Source organism: Triticum aestivum, chromosome 6A (genome assembly GCF_018294505.1).
Source record: "Triticum aestivum cultivar Chinese Spring chromosome 6A, IWGSC CS RefSeq v2.1, whole genome shotgun sequence".
In the NCBI taxonomy this organism is placed as follows: domain Eukaryota; kingdom Viridiplantae; phylum Streptophyta; class Magnoliopsida; order Poales; family Poaceae; genus Triticum; species Triticum aestivum.
The window spans coordinates 318,043,806-318,066,889 of NC_057809.1; positions in this window are offsets into that span (position 1 = coordinate 318,043,806).

Here is a 23,084-nt window from a genome sequence, read left to right on the forward strand (position 1 = left end):
TGACGGTTTGCGCTCTCTAGCTGGTCGCTTCCCAGTCTTTTGCTAGCCTTCACCTGTACTAAGTGGGAATACTGCTTGTGCATCCAAACTCCTTAAACGCCAAAGTTATTCCACATGAGTCCACTATACCTACCTATATACGGTATCTACCTGCCGTTCCAAGTAAATTTGGATGTGCTAAACTCTAAACCTTCAAATAAATATCTTGTTTTGTATGCTCGAATAGCTCATGTATCAACTAGGGTTGTCCGTATCTTTCATGTTACGCGGGTTATTCTCAAGAGGAGTGGACTCCGCTCCTCACTCACGAGATAAATGGCTGGTCACCGGGATGCCCAGTCCCATGCTTTATGCAAACTAAATCAAAATAATTTGCAGACAAAACTCCCCCTGGGACTCTTGTTAGTTGGAGGCACTCATTGTTTCGAGCAAGCCATGGATTGATGCTTGTTGGTGGAAGAGGGAGTATAAACTTTACCATTCTGTTTGGGAACCGCCTATAATGTGTGTAGCATGGAAGATATCGCCATCTCTCGGTTGTTATGTTGACAATGAAAGTATACCGCTCAAAATATTATTCACCTCTATTTCAAAACCGAGCTCTGGCACCTCTACAAATCCCTGCTTCCCTCTGTGAAGGGCCTATCTATTTACTTTTATGTTGAGTCATCACCCTCTTATTAAAAAGTAGCAGTTGGAGAGCACCACTGTTATTTGCATCCATTACTATTAGTTTACATTGAGTATGACTTGACTGGATCTCTTTTACCATGAATTACAATGTCTAGTCAGTCCTTGGTCTTTAAAGGTGCTCTGCATTTATGTTTTGCGGTCTCAGAAAGGGCTAGCGAGATACCACTTGTTATATCATATTATGATTGTTTTGAGAAAGTGTTGTCATCCGAGATTTATTATTATGGCTCGCTAGTTGATTATGCTATTGATACGAGTAAACTTGAGACCTATGCGTTATTGTGAATGTGGTTAGTTATAATATTTGCTGAAAACTTGAATGCTGGCTTTACATATTTACAACAACAAGAGCAAACAGAGTTTGTAAAAGTTTTTCTTTATCACTTTCAGTTTGTCAACTGAATTGCTTGAGGACAAGCAAGGGTTTAAGCTTGGGGGAGTTGATACGTCTCCAACGTATCTACTTTTCCAAACACTTTTGCCCTTGTTTTGGACTCTAACTTGTATGATTTGAATGGAACTAACCCGGACTGACGCAGTTTTCAGCAGAATTACCATGGTGTTATTTATGTGCAGGAGCAAACGTTCTCGGAATGACCTGAAACTTCACGGAGCCACTTTTCAGAAAATAAGAAAAATACCTGCAAAAGATGAAGGCCAGGGGGCCCACCACCTTGCCACACGGTGGGGGGCGCGCCTGCCCCCCTAGGGCGCGCCCCCCTACCTCGTGGGCCCCCTGTTGCCTCTCTGACTCCAACTCCAACTCCATATATTGAGTTTCGATGAGAAAAAAATTAGAGAGAAGAAATCATCGCGTTTTACGATAAGGAGCCACCGCCAAGCCCTAAAACCTCTTGGGAGGGCTGATCTGGAGTCCGTTCGGGGCTCCGGAGAGGGGAATCCGTCGCCATCGTCATCATCAACCATCCTCCATCACCAATTTCATGATGCTCACCGCCGTGCGTGAGTAATTCCATCATAGGCTTGTTGGACGGTGATGGGTTGGATGGGATCTATCATGTAATCGAGTTAGTTTTGTTAGGGTTTGATCCCTAGTGTCCACTATGTTCTGAGATTGATGTTGCTATGACTTTGCTATGCTTAATGCTTGTCACTAGGGCCCGAGTGCCATGATTTCAGATCTGAACCTATTATGTTTTCATCAATATATGAGTGTTCTTGATCATATCTTGCAAGTCTATAGTCACCTATTATGTGTTATGATCCGTTAACCCCGAAGTGACAATAATCGGGATACTTACTGGTGATGATCGTAGTTTGAGGAGTTCATGTATTCACTATGTGTTAATGCTTTGTTCCGGATCTCTATTAAAAGGAGGCCTTAATATCCCTTAGTTTCCGTAAGGACCCCGCTGCCACGGGAGGGTAGGACAAAAGATGTCATGCAAGTTCTTTTCCATAAGCACGTGTGACTATGTTTGGAATACATGCCTACATTATATCAATGAACTGGAGCTAGTTATGTGTCACCCTAGGTTATGACTGTTACATGATGAGCCTTATCCAGCATAATTCTCCATCACTGATCCATTGCCTACGAGCTTTCCATATATTGTTCTTCGCTTATTTACTTTCCCGATGCTATTGCTATCATCACTACAAAATACCAAAAACATTACTTTTATTACTGTTACCTTTTGCTACCATTACCACTACTATCATATTACTTTGCTACTAAACACTTTGCTGCAGATATTAAGTTTCCAGGTGTGGTTGAATTGACAACTCAGCTGCTAATACTTGAGAGTATTCTTTGGCTCCCCTTGTGTCGAATCAATAAATTTGGGTTGAATACTTTACCCTCGAAAACTGTTGTAATCCCCTATACTTGTGGGTTATCAGGATCTCGCAACAAAACTGGGCTCTGCATTGCTCTTGTCAGTACCTCTTGCCATTTGTCAGCATACTTACACTCATTGCTGTTTGATTATGTAGCATCACTGTAAATGTTCGCTTCTTTATCCTCCCTTTGATTGAAATTATAAGATCTATATTTACTCTTAGATAAATGTAGAATTAACACAATGGTTATGAAGTTTTGGATTGCTCATGTAAGTACATGTTGTCATGTACTCCCTCTGTAGCGAATTAATTGTTGATCAATTGGATGTATTTAGAACTTAATAGCGCTAGATACATCCATTTGAGTGATAAGTAATAACGGGCGGTGTTGGTATTACTATACTTCCATCGCGAGATAGTTGATTGTCTAGCATTACTCTACATCTTATCTGCCCTGCCCTCCACTTTCTCCAAATTATCATATCTACATTTACTCTTACCAAAATGTTGAATGAAGCCAGTGCCACTACACACGTTGATGTCTGCATTCCTCTTGTCAGTACCTTTTGCCTTGTAACGCTATACTTAATTAATTGCTATTTGATTATGTATCATGAGTCTGCACCTCAGCTTCATTATCCTCTCTTTCTTCCAATATTATTTCATCTATATTTACTCTTTGCAAAATGTAGAATAATGGCAACGCTTATAAAGAAGTTTCTTTGGGGAATATATTGAATTATCCTTCCATCAACATGGAGAAGGGCTTTGTCCAGCCCGTGTTAACATGTAATGTAAGTTCATCCTTATCAAGCCTTCAAACTTTGTTCTAGTGTAGATTTGGATAGGCATCATTTCCTCCACTGTTGTTTACTTTGCTGTTTACATCTGATTGGATGTTTGCAACAGCTACCAGTTTTAAATTGTAGTTGTAAAAACATGTTCCTTATGCAGAATAGATCCATTTATTTGCTTATATAATTGTGAAACATGTTACGTGTCTCCTTGTTTCTCTTTCAGAGTCGTATCTCTTATGCCAAGCGGAACTTTAGGGAAGATAGTGAGCCAAACCATCTTGAGGAGAGCGAGATGAACCGAAGGTCATGTCTTGATGAAGACAGTGAGTTGAAGCTACTCACCAGCAGCTGTGAGACAACCTCTGTGCAGTCGCTGCCTCAATCAGTTCAACTTCTTCAGTCTCAACTTAAAGCGGAAAGGCTTGCTTCAGCTCAGCTCTGACTTGAAGTCAAAGATGCAATGAAGATGTTAGAGGACTGCCTTGCGCACTATGGTGCTATATAGCTACGGATGGAGCATCTATCGTTGACACAACTGAGGTCTCCTTAGCTTGTTCAGCTGCTTGCGGGGCCCGTCCTGGCCATGCCTAGTGCCTTCTGAAGTGCTCTCAGTTTTCTATATTCTTTTGTCAGTGTCTTTATATGCACTGGTGGCGACTTTTGATGCCCAGTGTACGTAATCCGCGGTCATGTTGTGCTTTATTATCACCGGTAGCGACTTTAATTCCCAGTGGATGTAATATGTCGTAATTTCTTTATTGTATAGTCTAGGTTTATTATTTGGTCGGTATGATGTAATTTAGGCTGGAATGTTCACTGGATCTCTTGTTGTCATTCTTCAGGCCGGCCCGTTACTCATATGGGCCAAAACATGGGCCTATAATCATCTTGGGCTATTAGCAGGTCTAAACCTATAGTATTTTCCCACCTTTAACAGGCCAAGTAAAGTTTTGGCCAGCTGGGCCAGAGAATACCATGGGCTTTTAATAGGCTAAAACCTAGATTGGGCTAGCGTTGAGCCAAAAAATTCATGGGCCAATACAGGCCGAAACTACTTAAGACCCATGTTTGGCCCAAATAGGACGAACAGTTAACAAGCCAAAATATATCTCAGGCCTGTTTGGCCCAATAAAATTATGGGCTTTAAGCAGGCCATTATCCACGCGGGCTATAGGCCCAAAAGTGTCACGAGCCATTATCAGATGGGTTGTAAGCAGGCCAGATTCAACGTGGGCTGTAATTAGGCCCAACTGTTACACGGGCCTTAAACAGGCCGATAGGCCAGTTGGGCTGAAATTTATCCACGAAGACTACGAGCCGTTAAGAGGCCCAAAGTTACTTCGGACAAGAAATAGCACCATTTCTGCATGGGCCGTTAAATGGCCTAATGTTAAACCGGGCCGACAACGTCCCAGATGCACCACGGGCCGCTAATAGGCCGAAACTATTATCGAGCCGAACTGGTAAACGGGCATTTAACATGCTGAAATACAAACCTGTCTAAGAATGGGCCCAAAAGAACAGTGGCCTGGTAACGGGCATGATCTGATATGGGCCATAATTTGGCCCGAAACACGGCAGGCTGTGAACGGGCCTGATCTGGTATGGGCCTCAATTTGACCCAAAACATGGCACGTTGTTAGCGGGCCAGCCCACGAGTGTCTAAAAACATGGTGGGCCTTTAGTTGGGCCGGCCTTTTTACCTAAAATAGGCCACTGTTGGGCTGTGCCACGTGTCGACATATCATAGGCATCTTCCGTCCATTGTAGGAATGACATATGTCCCAATGATTAGCTGACACGTGCATTATCCGGCGAATGAGAATTTTACACGTGGAGAATCCCCATTGGTCGGGGCTGTTAACGGGTTATCGGATCCAAATAGGAACCCGATAGCTTAACGGCGACCCGTTACGGTGGATGCCACGTGTTGGTCACCCTTGAGGAAAGCACTTCCTTGACGCGTGATTTATCGTCATGGAAGTGGACACTTCTATGATGATAATTTTGGTAATGTCATGGAACACTTCTACGACAGCACAGGTATGACTATCTTGATTCTGTCATAAAATCATCATGGATGTACATGCATGACAGAAAAGGTGACCTACTGTGACAAACATGTATCATCACGGAAGTGTATTTTTTTGTAGTGCATTGATCTTAGATTCATCTACATGAACACCCTTAGAAGACACAACGAAACCCAAGAAAACAGGCTTATCAACAGCAAAAAGGCATTTGTCCATATTAGCATAAAAGCGCTCTTTTCTAAGAGTTTGCAACACGGTTCTAAGATGGGTAACATGATCTTTGAGAGATTTGCTAAACACAAGAATATTGTCGAAATAGACCACAACAAATACGCCAATGTAAGGGCGAAGAACAAAATGCATCACACGCATAAAGGTGTCGGGTGCTTCGGATAAACCCAATGGCATGACTAACCATTCATACAGGCCAAACTTGGTTTTAAAAGCGGTTTTCCATTCATCGCCTTCTTGGATGCATATTTGATAGTAGCCACTTTTAAGATCACTTTTAGAGAAAATGGTGGCTCCGCTAAGATCATCTAGCAAGTCGTCTAAGCGTGGAATGGGGTAGCGATATCTAACCATGATAGCATTGATAGGGTGATAATAGGAACACATGCGATATGTACCATCTTTCTTGTGAACAAGGATTACCCGGACGACAAATGGGCTCAAGCTTTCTCGTACATGGTCATTGTCGATGAGTTGTTGTACTTGCCGTTGGATCTCCTTGGTTTCCTCGGGATTGACGTGGTAGGGGCCTTGTTAGGAAGAGGTGCTCCGGGGATGAGGTCGATGCGGTGTTCGATGCCTTGAATAGGAGGTAGACCCAGAGGTAGCTCGTCGGGAAATACATCTTGGAATTCCTGCAATAGATAATATAACACTAAAGGTAGATTGTGAGAGGTGTTAATTTTTGTTGTCTCGTCCTTGCACAAAAGGATATAGTGCGTAACACTTTATGGGTTCTCACACACTTCTCGCATCTCACTTTTCGTGGCAAATAACACTAGGTTTTTCTTTTCACTCATCGTGGAGGCACTCATTTTGGGCCTGTGGCTCTCACTCCCTTTTGAATGGCTCACTCTCTCACTATTCTCTCCACGATGGATGGCAGCTTGCTTGTCAGCGATCACTTGGCTTGGAGACATAGGTCGTAGAACGTACTCCTCCCCTTTCTTCTAGAAGCTATAATGATTTGTTCGCCTGTTGTGGATGACGCCGTGGTCAAATTGCCATGGTCGTCCAAGTAGGAGGTGGCAAACATACATAGGAATAACATCACACTCCAAAGTGTCTTCATATGCTCTGATTTTGAAGGAGACTTGGACCGTGTGTTCCACTTGAATTGTGCCGGACTCGCTTAGCCATTGGACTTTGTAAGGAAGCGGGTGCTTCATCTTGACCAATTGGATCTTGGAGCATAGTTCTTCACTTGCCAAGTTATGGCAACTTCCTCCGTCGATGATGACCTTCACGGACCTTCCATTGATGTCGGCCTTAGTGTGGAAGATATGGCATCTTTGGTCTTCGTCTTGTTGATGTTGAAGTGTCAAGACCTTGGAGACAATGAGAGTGGGGCTCGAATCTTCGTCACAAAAGACTTGATCATCTTCATCTTCATTCACTTGCCGGTGCATAGCCACATGCTCAAGGGCATCCATTTCTCCTTCACACATGGAATCGTATGTACCGTCGTCGTTGAGGATCATGGTAGGCTTATTGGTACACTCGAAGGACTTGTGGCCTCGGTCGCCGCAAGTGAAACACTTGATGGAACTTGACTTGATGGTCTCATCCAATGGAGTTGTAGATGATGAAGCTCTCGGCTTGAAGTTGCTTGTAGTAGGAGGACGACTTGAGGTTGTCGAAGTTATCTTGTAACTTGACTTGTCGTCGTTGATTGTAGGCGTTTTTGTTGAGGTAGAAGGCGGTGGAGTCGTTGAATCTTGGTTTTTGGAGAAACCATAGGACTTGAAAGAGAACATGGCATACTTGAAGTCATATTTCACTTGTCGCTCCACCTTGGTGGCTTGGTGCACTAGGTCGATGAGGTTTGAGTATGGTTGGAAGTCGGCGATCTTCTTGATAGGATGATTGAGTCCATTCAAGAAATGTGCCATAGTTTGCTCATAATCTTCCATGACATTGGCTCGTATCATGGCAATCTCCATTTCCTTGTAGTACTCTTCAACGCTCTTTGTTCCTGGCTTGAGGAGTTGTAGTCTCTTGAAGAGGTCGAGGATGTAGTAGGATGGCACAAAGTGCGCTCTCATGACATCCTTCATTTGATCCCAAGGTGTGATTTGTGGTTCACCTCTTGCTTCTCGACGCTCAATGACTTGCTGCCACCAAATGAGGACATAGTCTTGGAACTAAAGGGATGCCATGGTGATCTTCTTATCTTCCTCATAGTTGGGAAAACGAAAGATCTTGTCAACCTTCAATGCCCATGAAAGGTACTCTTCGAGGTCATTGCTTCTGGTGAACTTGGGCATGGTGAACTTGAGTTTGCCTTAGCGTTGCTCTTCATTGTGTTGGGGTCGAGGGTGATGACGTCCTTGATGTGGAGGGTGGTTGCCCTCTAATTGTTCTTGGCGTGGAGGATTGCCATTGTCTTCATGCTCTTGGCGAACTTGTACTTCTTATCGAGCTTGTGGTTCTTGAGGAGCGTGTTGTTCCTGTCTAGATTGTGGAGGAGCTTGAGGAACTTGACGATGCACTCGTGCTTGATGTCTTCTTTCTTGAACTTCATCGCGAAGTGCTTCTTCTTCTTGAAGTGTATGGCGGTTCCGGTTGGCAACAGCACGACTCGTATGTCGGAGGGCACATAGCGCCTCAAGTGCTTGAGCTTCATGTCGTTCTTGTTGTTGACGTAGTGCGATGGCGTCTTGCTCATCTTGATGTTGGCGTTGCCTTTCTTACATTAGCTCTTGTTGGCGTCGTTGTTCTTGTGCTTCCTCTTGTTGGCATTGGTGAAAGTGCGTTATATCGACTAGAGGGGGGTGAATAGGCGATTTTTACAAATTCATCACTGAGGAATTTCAGGGTGAGGAAATTCCTAAGCAACTAACTACTTAGCATCGTAATAACTACTCAGATGCAAGCCTAACAGAGTAGTAGCACAGTCATCATGATGAAATGAAAACAAGCACATAGTACAAGTAGCGTAAACACATGATAAGCAGGTTGAAGACAAACTGACTGAACAAATAGGATTCAGGAAATTGAGAAAGTCTTCATTCAAAGTCTTCAAACAGTAACAATCAAGTACTTCTACACAGAAATGAGGAAATGAAAGGGTTGAGGAAATAGAACCAGTAGCTTGGTGAAGACAGTGATTGGGTAGACCAGTACCAACTGCTATGACAGTCGTACGTCTGGTTGGAGCGGCTAGGTATTTAAACCTGAGGACACACAATCCCAAACACACAGTCCTCACTATATTCTCCTTGAGCTAAGGTCACACAGACCTCACCCAATCACTCGCGGTAAGTCTTCAGATGACTTCCAAACCTTCACAGACTCGGTCACTCGGTGATCCACAATTTCCTCTTGGATGCTCTAGACCATGACGCCTAACCGTCTAGAGGATGCACAGTCCTCAAAGGTAACAAGCGTCGGTTCCACACATGAACAATTTCTTCAGTGATGCTCAATCACTTTGGGTTTGTATGTGTTTGGGTTTGGGTTTTCCTCACTTGATGATTTTCGCTCAAAGTCCTCGGAGGATGGGATGCTCTCAATGACAAATGTCAGTTTCTTGCGGAGCAGCCAACTAGCTAGTGGTTGTAGGGGGCATCTATTTATAGCCTAGGAGCAGCCCGACATGATAAGACATGAATGCCCTTCAATGATATGACCGTTAGGTGGGTAGATATTTTGGGACAGCTGGCGCATAGCACATCAACGGTCCGAAATTTTAGCTCTCAAATTCCTCGGGGCTATCATGTTCCTCACTCATAGGCCATCCGCACTAGCGAATTCCTAACTCCTCAGTTAGAACAAATTCCTCAGAGACCAGAATATCTTCGTCTCTGTCACTGAAGAAATTGACTGAACTGAATGAGATTTTCAATGGCTTCACTCGAAAGGATTGGTAGGTGTAGGATTTTGACATGAGCATCACTTGGAAACTTTTCCTTTGTTTTACCTCGGCCCCCTTTAACAGTACTGTGTTTACTATGACTCAAGAAATAGAAAAAGAAACTACGAAAACAAAGTCTTCACACTTCATATTGCTCGCATGAATATCAAGTCTTCAGGATCACACCAAATTCTTCATTTTCAGAGTCTTCAGAAAGACAAAGTCTTCAGTTGAAGACATTCATTTTCAGGGGTCCACTTTCTCTGTAAATATCAAACTCCTCATAGACTTATAGACATGTGCACACTCACAAACGCAGTAGTCCCTTAACCTATAAGTCTTCAATACACCAAAATCACTAAGGGGCACTAGATGCACTTACAATCTCCCCCTTTTTGGTGACTGATGACAATATAGGTTAAGTTTTCAACGGGGATAAACATATGAAGTGTAAATACTGATATTGAGGAATTTGATTGCAAGATATAGAAGAACTCCCCCTGAAGATGTGCATGTGTGAGGAATTTGCCTTGAAGAGCAAATGCACATTGTAATAGAATCATGGAGATCTCCCCCTATATCTTGTAATTCATACACACATTTAACATATGATATGAAGAATTTGAAATGCATGATGAAATATGGTGAGTGATGTAATTCAGCATGCGTGCATTAACATATATGAGGAAATAGCATGCAAAAAACATAGCAAAAGTATCAGACCACCATGGGACTTCAGTTTACAACTCGATCCAACAAATACTTCAGAAGAGCGAGAGGTGTAACTTAGCAAAAAACGCCCATATATAAAGACCCGCTTGAAGACTAACTCAAATTTCTCCCCCTTTTTTATCGAATGACCAAAAGGGACGAAAAGTGAGGACTAACGCCCCTGAAGAAAAACATCAGGAAGTCGATGGAGGAGCGCCAGCGTTGTTGGGGTCATCTGTTGGAGTAGGGCTTGCCGCATTGTCGTTCAAGTCTTCATGCTCATCAGTCTCACGCGATGAAGAATATGAACTGGCCACAGGTTGAGAAACTTCGACCTTCTTGAATTTCTTCGAAGGTGGTTGTGCCTAGTCCAAGTCCTGATGAAATTCCATCTTCTTGAGATCTTCAGCTCTGTAGAGATTAGACAGAATAGCCCAGGTGCGGTCAAAGACTTCATGCAGATAGTAGTGATTCTTCTTCATGGTATTTTGAGTGACTGTCATTTTCTGAAGAATAGCACCAAACTAACGCTTGACCCACTTGTGGTTGCGATCAACCTTCTGATGAAGACTAAGGAGAAGCTCATGATCAGTCATCACCCTTGGAGCAGTGGCTTGAGGAAATTTCCTTGAAGCATTTGCAGCAGTGTCATGAGTGGCAGATTCATCATTGGTGGAGTAGGATGTAGCTTTGCAAAACTGGCCATCCAATGGACGAATGCCTTCATCAATAACAGCAGCCTTTCCATTCTCATCAGCTGAGGAAATAGTCCATTTGAGGACTTCAATTGGGGGCAAGTAGCTGACATGATTTTGCAAATCAGCCTTGTAATGAATTGAAGACCTTGATCTGATGAATCTCATGATCCAGGGAGCATAAGGCTTCAATTCAAATTGTGACAAAGCGACATTGGCCAAAGTACTCACGAAGAAATCATGGTAGTTGATAGGAATACCATGTATGATGTTGAAAAGCATATTCTTCATGATGCCAACAACTTCTACATCATAAGAGTTGTAGCCTTTGATTGGACTGAGGGTTTTGGTCAATATCCTGTATGTTGTCCTTGGCACATAGAGCAGTTCCTTGATGAGAAATTGGGTCCTTGGAGCTTGGCCTAGCTTCAAGGGCTTCATCACCACTTGCATTAGATGGTTTGACAGCTCAGGTTCATCATAGATGCACCTTGCACCTTCAATGGGAGGATTGACTAGGACGACATGAAGCAATTAAGAGGCTAGTGCTTTGTAGTGAGTATTTTCAGTCATCCAGTCCAATACCCATGAATTGATGTCTCCAACATTGCTAGTGATGTGCAATGTGGCATAGAACTGAAGAATGAGTTCTTCATTCCAGTCGCAGATGTCGGTGCAGAGGTTGAGCAGCCCAGCATCATGAAGAACACTGAGGACTGGGTGAAGCAGGGCAGCGACTCCATGTCCACATGAGGAATTTGCTCATGGTCAAAGATGTTGTCTTTATCGAACAGCTATGATGAATAGAATTTCATTTGACTTGTTGTCCAGAAGCGCTTGCATCTGAGTCTTATAGAGTCATATCGATTATAATCTGTGAAGAAAATGTGCTCAGCAAAGAAGTCATCAGCCTTGAACTTTTGCTTCTTGGAGTGAGGATTCTGAGGCTTGGGCTGAAGATTTGTAGTGGTTGCCATCACAGCCTCTTGAATCACAGTTTCTTGAGCCACAGGCTAAGGAATTTTAGTGGGAATCTCTTCATCAACCTTGGTCTCCATCTCAACGGCAACATTTTCGTTAGCACTAGTGGCTGGAACTTCTTCAGGAATAGTGAGGAGAGATGTCTGGTGTTCTTCAGATCCCATGTGAGTTTCTTCAGTCTGAACATGGGACTAAGGAATCTGTCGCAGAGTTGTGAACAGTGGTGAATTGGGGTGATGACTTTCCCAGTAGTCATCATTCATAATTGGAGTGGTACACCCACACTACTGCAGGATGCTGCTAACGCGACACTACGATTAGAGGCCCTTTGACAAAACTCTGTGTGATGCATTAATCACAAACATGGATGTAAAAAACTGTCAAAACAGGTGCAAAACGTTTGCAATGGCGGCGCCATCAAACACGATTTAGATTTTAGTTGTGTGTGTGATTCAGGGCACATGGTTAACCTATTCGAAATGTTTGCGATGAGGCAGAACAACAGAAACGGACAGCCATATAAATGTGTGTGCGATATATGGCATACAGTTTGCTCTGATGAACTGTTTGCTATTAGGGAGTGCAACAGAAATAGTTAGCCAGATAAAGTTGTGTGTGATATAGGGCATACGGTTCACTCGGACAAACTGTTTTTGATTAGCGAACACAACAGAAACGGTTCAACTTAACAAGATGTTTTTGATATGTGGCAAACAACCGACTCGGATCAACTGTTTGCGGTGAGAAATTACAACATAGACGGTTAATATAGTTAGTTTGTGAGCGGTCCTGTGTGTACAAAAAACTTTGAAAAATGCAAACTAGTTGCTTGAGGTGGCTAGGAGTATCGCACACGATGCGTCTGCGAGTACTCATGTGGGATGATTAGTAAGTTACACATACGTTTCCTTATGTTAACACTTGTGTGATAAATAACATGTGGCGCCGGGTACGGTATTCGGGTTGTGTCTGTGCTCCACTTAGTCTTCCCACGCTCCAGCGAATGCTTCCCGCGCTCCACATGGGTGAATTGTAAAACCCACGCCTCTTCCCTCACCTGTTTCCTGCCACCAGCTAACGGCTTGCTGCATATAACCCAGGAGGCAACGCACCGCCGCGACACTCTATGTAGATCTAGTCCTCACCCATCTTCCACTAGTTATTCCAAGCATGCCAGGCAACAACCAAAGCTTCAATGTTGACGCCTACCTGCATTACATCTTAGTTGGGGAGAACGAGCCGGAGCAGGTCGGGGAGCAAGAGCTTCATCGGACGGTGCAGGCACCATGGCCCATCGGCAACGATATCGGCGTGACAGTCCTCGGGAGCACAATCGACATATTGCAGAGGAGGAGTGATGAGCAGTTTGCCATCCACCATGCAAAAGAGCAAGAGCTGCTCGGCGGCATGATTGACGACCCACCCAAAGAGCTGCCATCACCAGTGCTCATTGAGAGCCTGATGCCCCACAAGGAATGGGCAGAGGACCTCTGCGATTCAGTCAAGACAAAGGTAGCATGCGGCTTCATCATTTCCCGCAGTGGTCGTGTCAACCCCGATCCTGATGATGTGGTGGCCACGCTCGAGCGCATTCTTGGCGGAGTTGATGTCCCCGACGAAGTAGAACATCGCCAACGTGATATCTTGAGGATGCAGGTGATGGACGAAATTTGCTACTAGGCTAGAGACATGGAAATGGAGCGGTTCCGCGGAGTTGTCATGCGCGCGATTGCATGCTGTCAAGATCTTCTGGAAGAGACCCAGCAGCCCCAAGACCCTCCCAGCGCCAGTAGCTTCGTAGGCGGCGGCGGGTCGGGACACTTGGAGTGAACGGCGGAAAGGGTGCCATGTTGATCATGGAGTTCAAGAAGACCATTGTCGGAAGGCAGCCAGCTCAGCCTTTTAGCTTATGTTTTATTATAATTGTATGCATATGTAGGTCATGAGTGTTCTGGGCCTTGCCGCATGTGGCATTTTAAATTATCCTGAATATGTAAGACAATTATTAAGAATTGTTAACTATTGCCAAATTGGACAATGTTTTTACCACGACATATATGTGCCATGACTTGACACCATGCCACCTTTGATGACTTTCTGGTGAGTTTAGGATTTATGGGGATTTAAAGACCGAGATTCCAAATGTTTGAGGACGAGCCAGGACGCGGGTACGGTTGTAATTCATTCCCATTCCTGGCATGGGACCTAAACATGCACCCAAGGACACATCTATAAATTTTCTAGCCATTTTGGTGAACTAGAGCATGTATTTGAAGTTCAGATTTGAATTATGGAAAGTAAATGCCTAGGAAACTCAATTAGTGTATAAAAAGGCCAAACAAACCTGAATATGTTTGAATTTCAACACGGATATCCTGTCATTCCATGTTTCCTGTAGAAGAAAATACAAGGCGAAAAGAGGCAGTGATTAAATTTCGCCCACAAGGGGGACACGTTTCCCTATCGTAACCATGAGGCTTCTTTGAGAGAAGCTCCGGTTTGTAAGAGGCTTGTAATAAAACTTGCGCCAGAATGGACGAAAAAATTGCTCAACATAGAAGTGCCATGTCGTGACAACATGCCAGGTTTCATGATTTTCGGCTTAGTTTTGGATTTACGGGGATTTAAAAACTGAGATTCTTCTCACGAAATGTTTTTGAATAGCACATAGTCCACTCACGAAAGCCGATATTCAATGAAAACTTCGTGGAAACCATATTTTAAAGTTTCATAAAAATCTGAAGAAAAAAATGTGGGATGTTAAGAAGGTGATGTTTTATAGCAACACAAAATTTCAAGTTGAAAAACATTACGAGATGTGAGCTATGAAAAAGACAAATTCAGCCCTGAATAGTGACATTACTATTCAGCACTATTCAACGCTGATTTTGTCTTTCTCATAGCTCACATCTCGTAATGTCTTTCAACTTGAAATTTTGTGTGGCAATAAAACATCATCCTCTTGACATCCCGCATTTTTTTCAAAAAAATTTGAAACTTCAAAACACCTTTTTCTCGTGGTTTTCACCGTTTTCCACCGATTGTTGGTTTCCGTATGATATTCTCACCCCCCCTTCTACACGGGTGATCTGAATCGTGCGTTCTGATTGGCCAGAACCCAAACCACACGGATCGTACGTGTGCACCGTTGGATGCTCCCAAATCGAACGGCAACCCTAAGCCCTTTCAACAGCACATGCAGTACATGGGTAAGCACTGTGCGCATGCGTCGTGCTAGCTCACGCTTCCTTCTCTACTAGGTTTTCAAAACATGCTACCATTTCTCGCCACTCCTCTCATCGGTTTGCCGCCTCTTCTCCCATCATTTTGCTGCTACTAGTGTCAGTGCTCATCGAAGGTTTGAGTCATATATGCATGATGTAGATGTTTGTTTAATTCTTATAGTTCATCTCATCCAAAATCAATTAGTTTTATAAAAAATCTATTTAAAGATGCATTGAATTGTGCATTGTAAAGGTAAAAACAAAAAGTGACAATTCATTTAGAAAAAAAAGTTTGGGCAAATGAGATATGGAAGATTCTAGAGAAGAAAGGAGAAGTGCTTGTGTTTTGAGGTTTGTGCATTATGCTTAAGTTCAACCATGGAGTCTTCTAGGTTGTACATGTGGCAGAATCTGGTGGAGTGTACATGATATCCAATGGCCAGTAGTGCTCGGATTTGCCATCTCTATACCATCGGATTGGCTTCATCCAACGACCATTTTTCAAAGTTATTCACACACTATATAGGTGCATAGATGTATAGATATATATAGATGTGTCCCATGCTAGACCAAATAAAGTTTGAGCGCATGCGTGGGATGACCCCCCCCCCCTGTCGCCGCCTCGAAGTTGGGGAACTGGCATCGTACATATTGAACCAGGCTTGGAGTCGGGTACGGTGTTCGGTTTGTAATGTAGTTGGTGGCCCATCGAAGTTGTGCATTTGGGATTTAAACACATCACACACCATCTTACCCATACATATTTTTGGGTTGCATGCAGTGTATACGGGGTCTTTTGATCGACCACGTCTCCCTTTTGCAGTTTTTTGCGACGACACACATATCTGTGGGCTCCCCGAGTGTATATATATCATCCCTTTGACCGATAATGAGGGGTATGTGTTGGACATGAATGGATTCCTCCTAGTTCATGTTAGGTCCAGTCACATGTCGCTCAACCAAAGCTCGAGCTCATGCGTTGTCAGGATTCCCTCCCACATGCTCGGATTGCTGGGTTCGACCTACATCAAACCCTGCATATCTCATCCTTAACTACCTTGCATTCATGGTTGTTGTTTGTATCAACAGGTAGGCACCACATCTAAATTATACATTATTCTATATTGAAAACACACATCACCCTTCCCAACGTACATCATTTTGGGCCACATGCAAGAGGTGCTAGTTTTGTGGTCCCTCTCGTGCGATTTTTATGATGGTTCAATCTATTGGTCCAAGCGGTTTATCAACAACAACAACTGTCGTTTGACCAAACAATAGATTCATTGGTCCGTCTTATGGTAGGTCATGGCTACATGCATGTATGACCAAAGTATCGATCATTACGTGCATCCGCCCCGCTGACACGAAGTGGGAGGTGGTGGACCAAGCATCCTAGCTAGGTATGATATATATATATATATATATATATATATATATATATATATATATATAGAGAGAGAGAGGATGGATTTGCTATCCACACTAGCTCAGATGGTTGTTATCAGAACCGTTTGTTCGCTTTGGGATCCGCACCTTTAGGTGGATAAGGTTCTAAATTTACCAATTGTTGAATTTCGCCAAGATAGAAGAGGAATGGTTAGCTGAACCTTTATGGAGGCATAGCCCCGGAATGGCAACCTACTTCTCTGACTTTGCAGGCGTAGTCAGCAGAAAAGGTGTTGTGCCTTTCTAAACCGGCAGGGATCAACAGGACCTACTTCAGGCAAACTTTTGAATTGGCTGATGGTGGTCATTTGCTAGAAGTTTTGAGCTGCGGCATGCTGGACGGCCATGTGAAAATTGCCATTTTCGTCTAGCCAAATGAACAAGGCTGGACACCAACTGGACTAGTAAATGGACTGGGTCGTGCTGGTCTAGACATGTAAAACCTGTCGTTTTCGTCTAAGTAAGTGAAGACGGTTCTGCAAGGTGAGTGTTAGACTGTATTTACATGTGTATATTGTAACGTTGTATACCACCTCATTATATATATATGTGATAGGCCACCCCTAGAGGGTTGTGCCGGTTCCCCCCAAAGCTTATTGTCTTACATGGTATCACGCTAGGTTACGTCCGCTTCCGCCTAAAAACCCTAAACCGCCGCCGCCGCCGCCGCCGCGCCCGCCGTCGCCGTCGCCCGACTGCTATGACGTCCGCCGCTGCGTCCGGCTCCACCGCCACCGGTTTTCTGCCGGCCTCCCTCGCGGCACTTCTCTCGAGGCCGCTGGATGCCGCCTCCCTTCAGGCGCCGATCGGGACACGGAGCGTCGGCTCCCTCTTCGCGCTCCCGCCGGCTGCTACTTCGCCCGGGCAGGCGCTTGTGGCCCACACCGGCGCCGCCCCGTCAACCGCGGCTGTCGCGCCCTCGGCCACTGCGCCGCTGGTGGCGGAGGACGTCGCGCTGGCAGGCTTCGCGGCGTCAACCGCGGCCATCGCGCCCTCTGTCACCGCGCCGGCTGCCCCTCTGACTGTCTCCACGGTGGTCTCACCTCAGCCAGTCTCCTCGATGGGATCGCAGCCGCCGCCGCCGTTTCACTTCGGCCATCTCATCACCATCAAGTTGTCGTCGGACAATTACATCTTCTGGCGCGCGCAGGTTCTTCCGCTTCTTGGGAGTCACTATCTGCTTGGCTATGTCGACGGCTCTCTCCCTTGCCCTCCTGCGCTGGTTGACAGCGTGCACGGTCCGGTCTATAATCCGGCTCACCGTGTCTGGACAGGGCAGGATCAGGCGAACCTCTCCTCCATCCAGGGGTCGCTCTCTCCGGCCGTTGCTGGGCTTGTTGTCTTCGCCAAGACGTCCCACGAGGCATGGACTATTCTTGAGCGCTCGTTTGCGGCACAGTCGCAGGCTCGTGTATCTGGGCTCCGTCGCCAACTTGGGGAGTGTCAGAAGCTTGACTCCACCGCCACTGAGTTCTACAACAAAGTCAAGAGTCTCGCCGACACGCTGGCCTCCATTGGACAGCCCCTCACCGACTCCGAGTTCAACTCGTTTATTGTCAATGGTCTTGATGAGGAGTATGACGCCCTAGTCGAGATCATCAATGAGAGGGGCAACTCCACGCCCATGCCAGCACACGAGGTCTTTTCACGCCTCCTGCTTACTGAGCAACGAGTCGAGACGCGCCGATCCAGGGGCAACGGCGCCCTCTCGGCAAACGCCGCCACCAAGGGTGGTCGCTCCTCTGCTTCATCCAGGGCTCCTTCGGGGCAGTCACCACCACCCGCCTCGGCCCCTCCTCCTACTGCGACGCTACCAGGGGCTGGCGGTCCACGTGTGTGCCAGCTTTGTGGTCGCGATGGGCACTGGGCCTCGAAGTGTCACAAGCGCTTCCAGCGGGGTTTTCTTGGTCTCGGCAATGACGGGAAGGATACACGCAACTTTGCTCGTCAGGTCGCCATGGCTGATCGTCCGCCGCCGCAGAAGCCACAGGGACACACTCAGTCCTACTCCATTGATCCCCACTGGTACATGGACTCTGGGGCGACAGAGCACCTGACCAGTGAGATGGGGAAGCTTCACACTCGTGAACCCTACCATGGCTCCGACAAGATCCACACCGCCAATGGAGCAGGTATGCACATCTCTCATATTGGTCAAGCATCACTTCTCACTAGACATGCCAATAGGAGTCTTCAACTTCGCAATGTTCTTCGAGTTCCATCTGTGACACGTAATCTTCTTTCAGTTCCTAAACTCACTCGTGATAATAATGTGCTTTGTGAATTTCATCCTTTTGATCTTTTTATTAAGGATCGGGGCACGAGGGACATTCTTCTTAGTGGGCGGCTCTGCCAAGGTCTCTATCGTCTGGAGCATCCTGGCGTCGCTCGCGTCTTCAGTGGAGTTCGGGTATCTCCGTCACAGTGGCATGCTCGTCTTGGTCACCCGGCCACACCTATTGTCCGGCATGTTTTGCGTCGTCATGAGCTTCCTAGTGTGTCTAGTAATAAAGATGTAGCAGTGTGTGATGCTTGTCAGCAGGGGAAGAGTCATCAACTTCCTTTTTCGGAGTCCAGTCGTGAGGTGAAACATCCTTTAGAACTTGTGTTTTCAGATGTATGGGGTCCTGCTCAGACTTCTGTTAGTGGTCATAATTACTATATCAGTTTTGTTGATGCTTACAGCCGCTTTACCTGGCTTTATCTTATCAAACGTAAATCTGATGTGTTTGACATTTTTGTTCAGTTCCAAAAACATGTTGAACGCCTTCTCAAGCACAAAATTGTTCATGTTCAGTCGGACTGGGGTGGCGAGTATCGCAACCTCAACTCCTTCTTTCAGTCGCTTGGGATCACTCACCGTTTAGCATGTCCACATACACATCAGCAGAATGGTTCAGTAGAACGTAAGCATCGTCACATTGTTGAAGCTGGTCTGACTCTTTTGGCCCATGCATCTGTTCCGTTTCGTTTTTGGAGTGATGCTTTCACCACTGCATGTTTTCTCATCAATCGTACTCCCACTCGTGTTTTGAATATGAAGACTCCCATTGAAGTTCTCCTTAATGAACAACCGGACTACACCTTTCTCAAGGTGTTTGGGTGTGCTTGCTGGCCCCATCTCCGTCCATATAACAAGCGTAAGCTCGAGTTTCGTTCCAAGAAGTGTGTTTTTCTTGGTTATAGCTCTCTTCATAAAGGATACAAATGTCTTCATGTGCCCACTAATCGTGTCTACATCTCTCGGGATGTTGTGTTTGATGAGCATGTTTTTCCCTTTGCCAAACTCCCTGTGTCCACTACCGAGCCACCTGTCATGCATTCATCCTCTGTTGCTTCTGACCAATTTGATGATGTTGCATATTCTCCTCTATTGTTGCCTAACCATGGTGCAGGCACTGGTCGTGGGGCTCGTTTGGAGATTCTGGAAGTGCCATCTTCCTCTTCGTCGCCATCGCCTTCATCCTCGGCACCTTCTGTTGTGCATGAGGAGCACATGGCGCCCCTGCATGGCCTCGGTTTCCGTGCTCATGCACGGCCGATCGACGTCCTGGCCCGGTCGCCTCTGGCTTCTGGGCTGCCTTCGCCATCGTCGCGCCCTGCAACCCCGCCGACTGGGCCGGCCTCCTCGGTCCCCGTCTCGCCCAGGGCGTCGGGGCAGTCATCACCAGGCCTGGCCTCGCCCGCCCCTGCCTCGCCCAGGGTGTCTGGGCCCTTCTCACCAGGGCCGGCCTCGCCTGCTCTCGCCTCGCCAAGGCCGTCTGGGCCGGTGTCACCGGAGCTGGCCTCGCCCACTCTCGGTTCGCCCATGGCCTCTGAGCCCCTGTCGTCGGGCCAGTCTTCGCCATGCAGCCCGGAGTCGTCTGTCCCGAGCTCGCCTGAGGTGATTCCTGCATCTCCGGCGACCGTCACGTCTCCGTCACCTTCGCCTCCGCCGGCTCCTGCTGCTGCTCTACGTCCACATACGCGCAGTCGGAGTGGCATTTTTCAGCCTAAGCAACGTCACGATGGCACAGTTGCTTGGTTAGCGGCGTGCATGTCTGCTGCTCTCGCAGATCCATCCTCTGAGCCACGCACGTATCAAGCTGCTATGCGCATTCCTCATTGGAGAGAGGCCATGGAGCAGGAGTATCAAGCGCTTCTTCGCAATCAGACATGGACTCTTGTTCCTCCACAATCACGGGTAAATGTCATTGATTCCAAATGGGTTTTCAAAGTGAAGAGGCATTCTGATGGGTCCATTGAGCGCTATAAGGCTCGTCTGGTTGCTCGTGGTTTTCGACAGCGTTTTGGACTTGACTATGAAGACACCTTCAGTCCAGTGGTCAAGCCTACTACCATCAGACTTCTTCTCTCTCTGGCTGTTACTCGAGGTTGGTTTCTTCGTCAGCTTGATGTTCAAAATGCTTTTCTTCATGGTGTCTTGGCGGAGGAGGTTTACATGCGCCAGCCTCCGGGTTTCTCTGATCCGGATCGCCCTGATCATCTCTGTCGTCTGTCCAAGGCAATTTATGGTCTGAAGCAGGCTCCTCGTGCTTGGCATGCTCGTCTTGCAATGGCTCTTCGTGCTCATGGTTTTGCATCATCAACTGCTGACTCCTCATTGTTTCTTCTTCAAAGGCCTGAGGTTACTATGTACTTGTTGGTCTATGTAGATGATATCATTTTGGTCAGCTCCTCTCAGTCGGCTGCTACTGCGCTTGTTCGCTCACTTGGTGCTGATTTTGCGGTCAAGGACCTTGGGAAGCTTCATTACTTTCTTGGTGTGGAGGTTACTTCTCGTGCTGCTGGCCTTGTTATGACGCAGAAGAAGTACTCTCTGGATTTGTTGCAGCGAGCTGGGATGCTTAAGTGCAAACCGACGACTACACCCATGTCTACCACTGATAAGCTCAATGCTGTTGATGGTGTGCTTCTTTCTTCTTCTGATGCGACAGAGTACAGGAGTATTGTTGGTGGGCTCCAGTACTTGACGATCACGCGACCAGACATTTCCTATGCTGTTAACCGAGTCTGCCAGTATCTGCAGTCACCCCGTGACACTCATTGGTCTGCTGTTAAGCGGATTTTGCGCTATATTCGTTTCACGGTGGCTCATGGTTTGCATATTCGGCCGTCTGACTCTGGTTGTCTTTCAGCATATTCTGATGCAGACTGGGCTGGCAATCCGGATGACAGGCGATCCACGGGGGGTTATGCTGTCTTCTTTGGCTCTAACCTGATTGCCTGGAGTGCTCGGAAACAGGCTACTGTCTCGCGTAGCAGTACTGAGGCTGAGTATAAGGCTGTGGCCAATGCCACATCAGAGATCATCTGGGTACAGTCCTTGCTTCAGGAGTTAAGTATACCCCAATCACAGCCTCCTGTTCTTTGGTGTGATAACATCGGTGCTACATACCTTTCTGCAAATCCGGTATTCCATGCCCGAACGAAACACATTGAAGTTGACTATCACTTCGTGCGTGAACGTGTCTCTCAGAAGCAACTACAGATCAAGTTTATTTCTTCCAAGGATCAACTTGCTGACATCTTCACCAAGCCATTGCCTTTGCCACAGTTTGAGACTTGCAGGCGCAATCTTACCCTTCTAGATTCATTAGAAAGTGGCTAAGATTGAGGGAGGGTGTTAGACTGTATTTACATGTGTATATTGTAACGTTGTATACCACCTCATTATATATATATGTGATAGGCCACCCCTAGAGGGTTGTGCCGGTTCCCCCCAAAGCCTATTGTCTTACAGTGAGAGTTTATCACAGTCCTGTGGGAGGGTTGTCAGAGAAGCAACGGTGAGCACGAGGTGTTAACAATGTCGAAATAATGGATGACATTTTTTAGTCATCATGTACATTAATTTGTTGTCTCTGGCAAATGTTTGTGAGGGCTGCTAACAAATTATACATTATCAGAACAAAATACATTCTGAATTCTTTTAGAAAATAACAACACCTCGTACCTCCAGAAGTCTTGACGGTAGTTTCAGCGAGGCTTATTCCGTATTGAATTGACAAACTACAGCGAAGAACAATGAGCCAGCTTCTTTCTGGACAGAATGAGCTTTGTGAGTCTCAGCACTTTGCTATATGTATAGCAAGTTATTTTATTGCGTATTGCTCGGTAGAGCTAGATTGGTTGGTTTGCTAGTTGCTTCATTTGAATGTCACACCTAGACTTAATGCAAGTCTCACAAAAAATGAAGTTTTAACAACTCCATACCAAACCGCATGCCCAATGGTTTGCCAAGGAGCTAGCTTGTACGACTTGGTGATACCATTCAAAAAACGTCAAGCAGATACGACCAAAAAAGTTCATATGGGCCAGCTGTGGCAATTGTTTTGAGAGATCTCTTATTTTGAAGAACTTTATGGAGATGTATCAAAATGGCAAAGTCAGAAGCTGCCACACACCCTGCCGCAATGCAGTTTCTGCATGCCAACTTTCACCAATATAGCAACACATGGTCCTGGCAAAGTGGAAAGCTATAGCAAAGTGGAGACTATTGCATTAGGGAGGAGGAAGGTGAGGTTCGCTGGCCGGGAAGGGGAGCTTTGGACGGATGGGATTGCTAGATTTGAGAGGGAGAGGAAGAGAGGACGGAGAGCTCCGTTGGT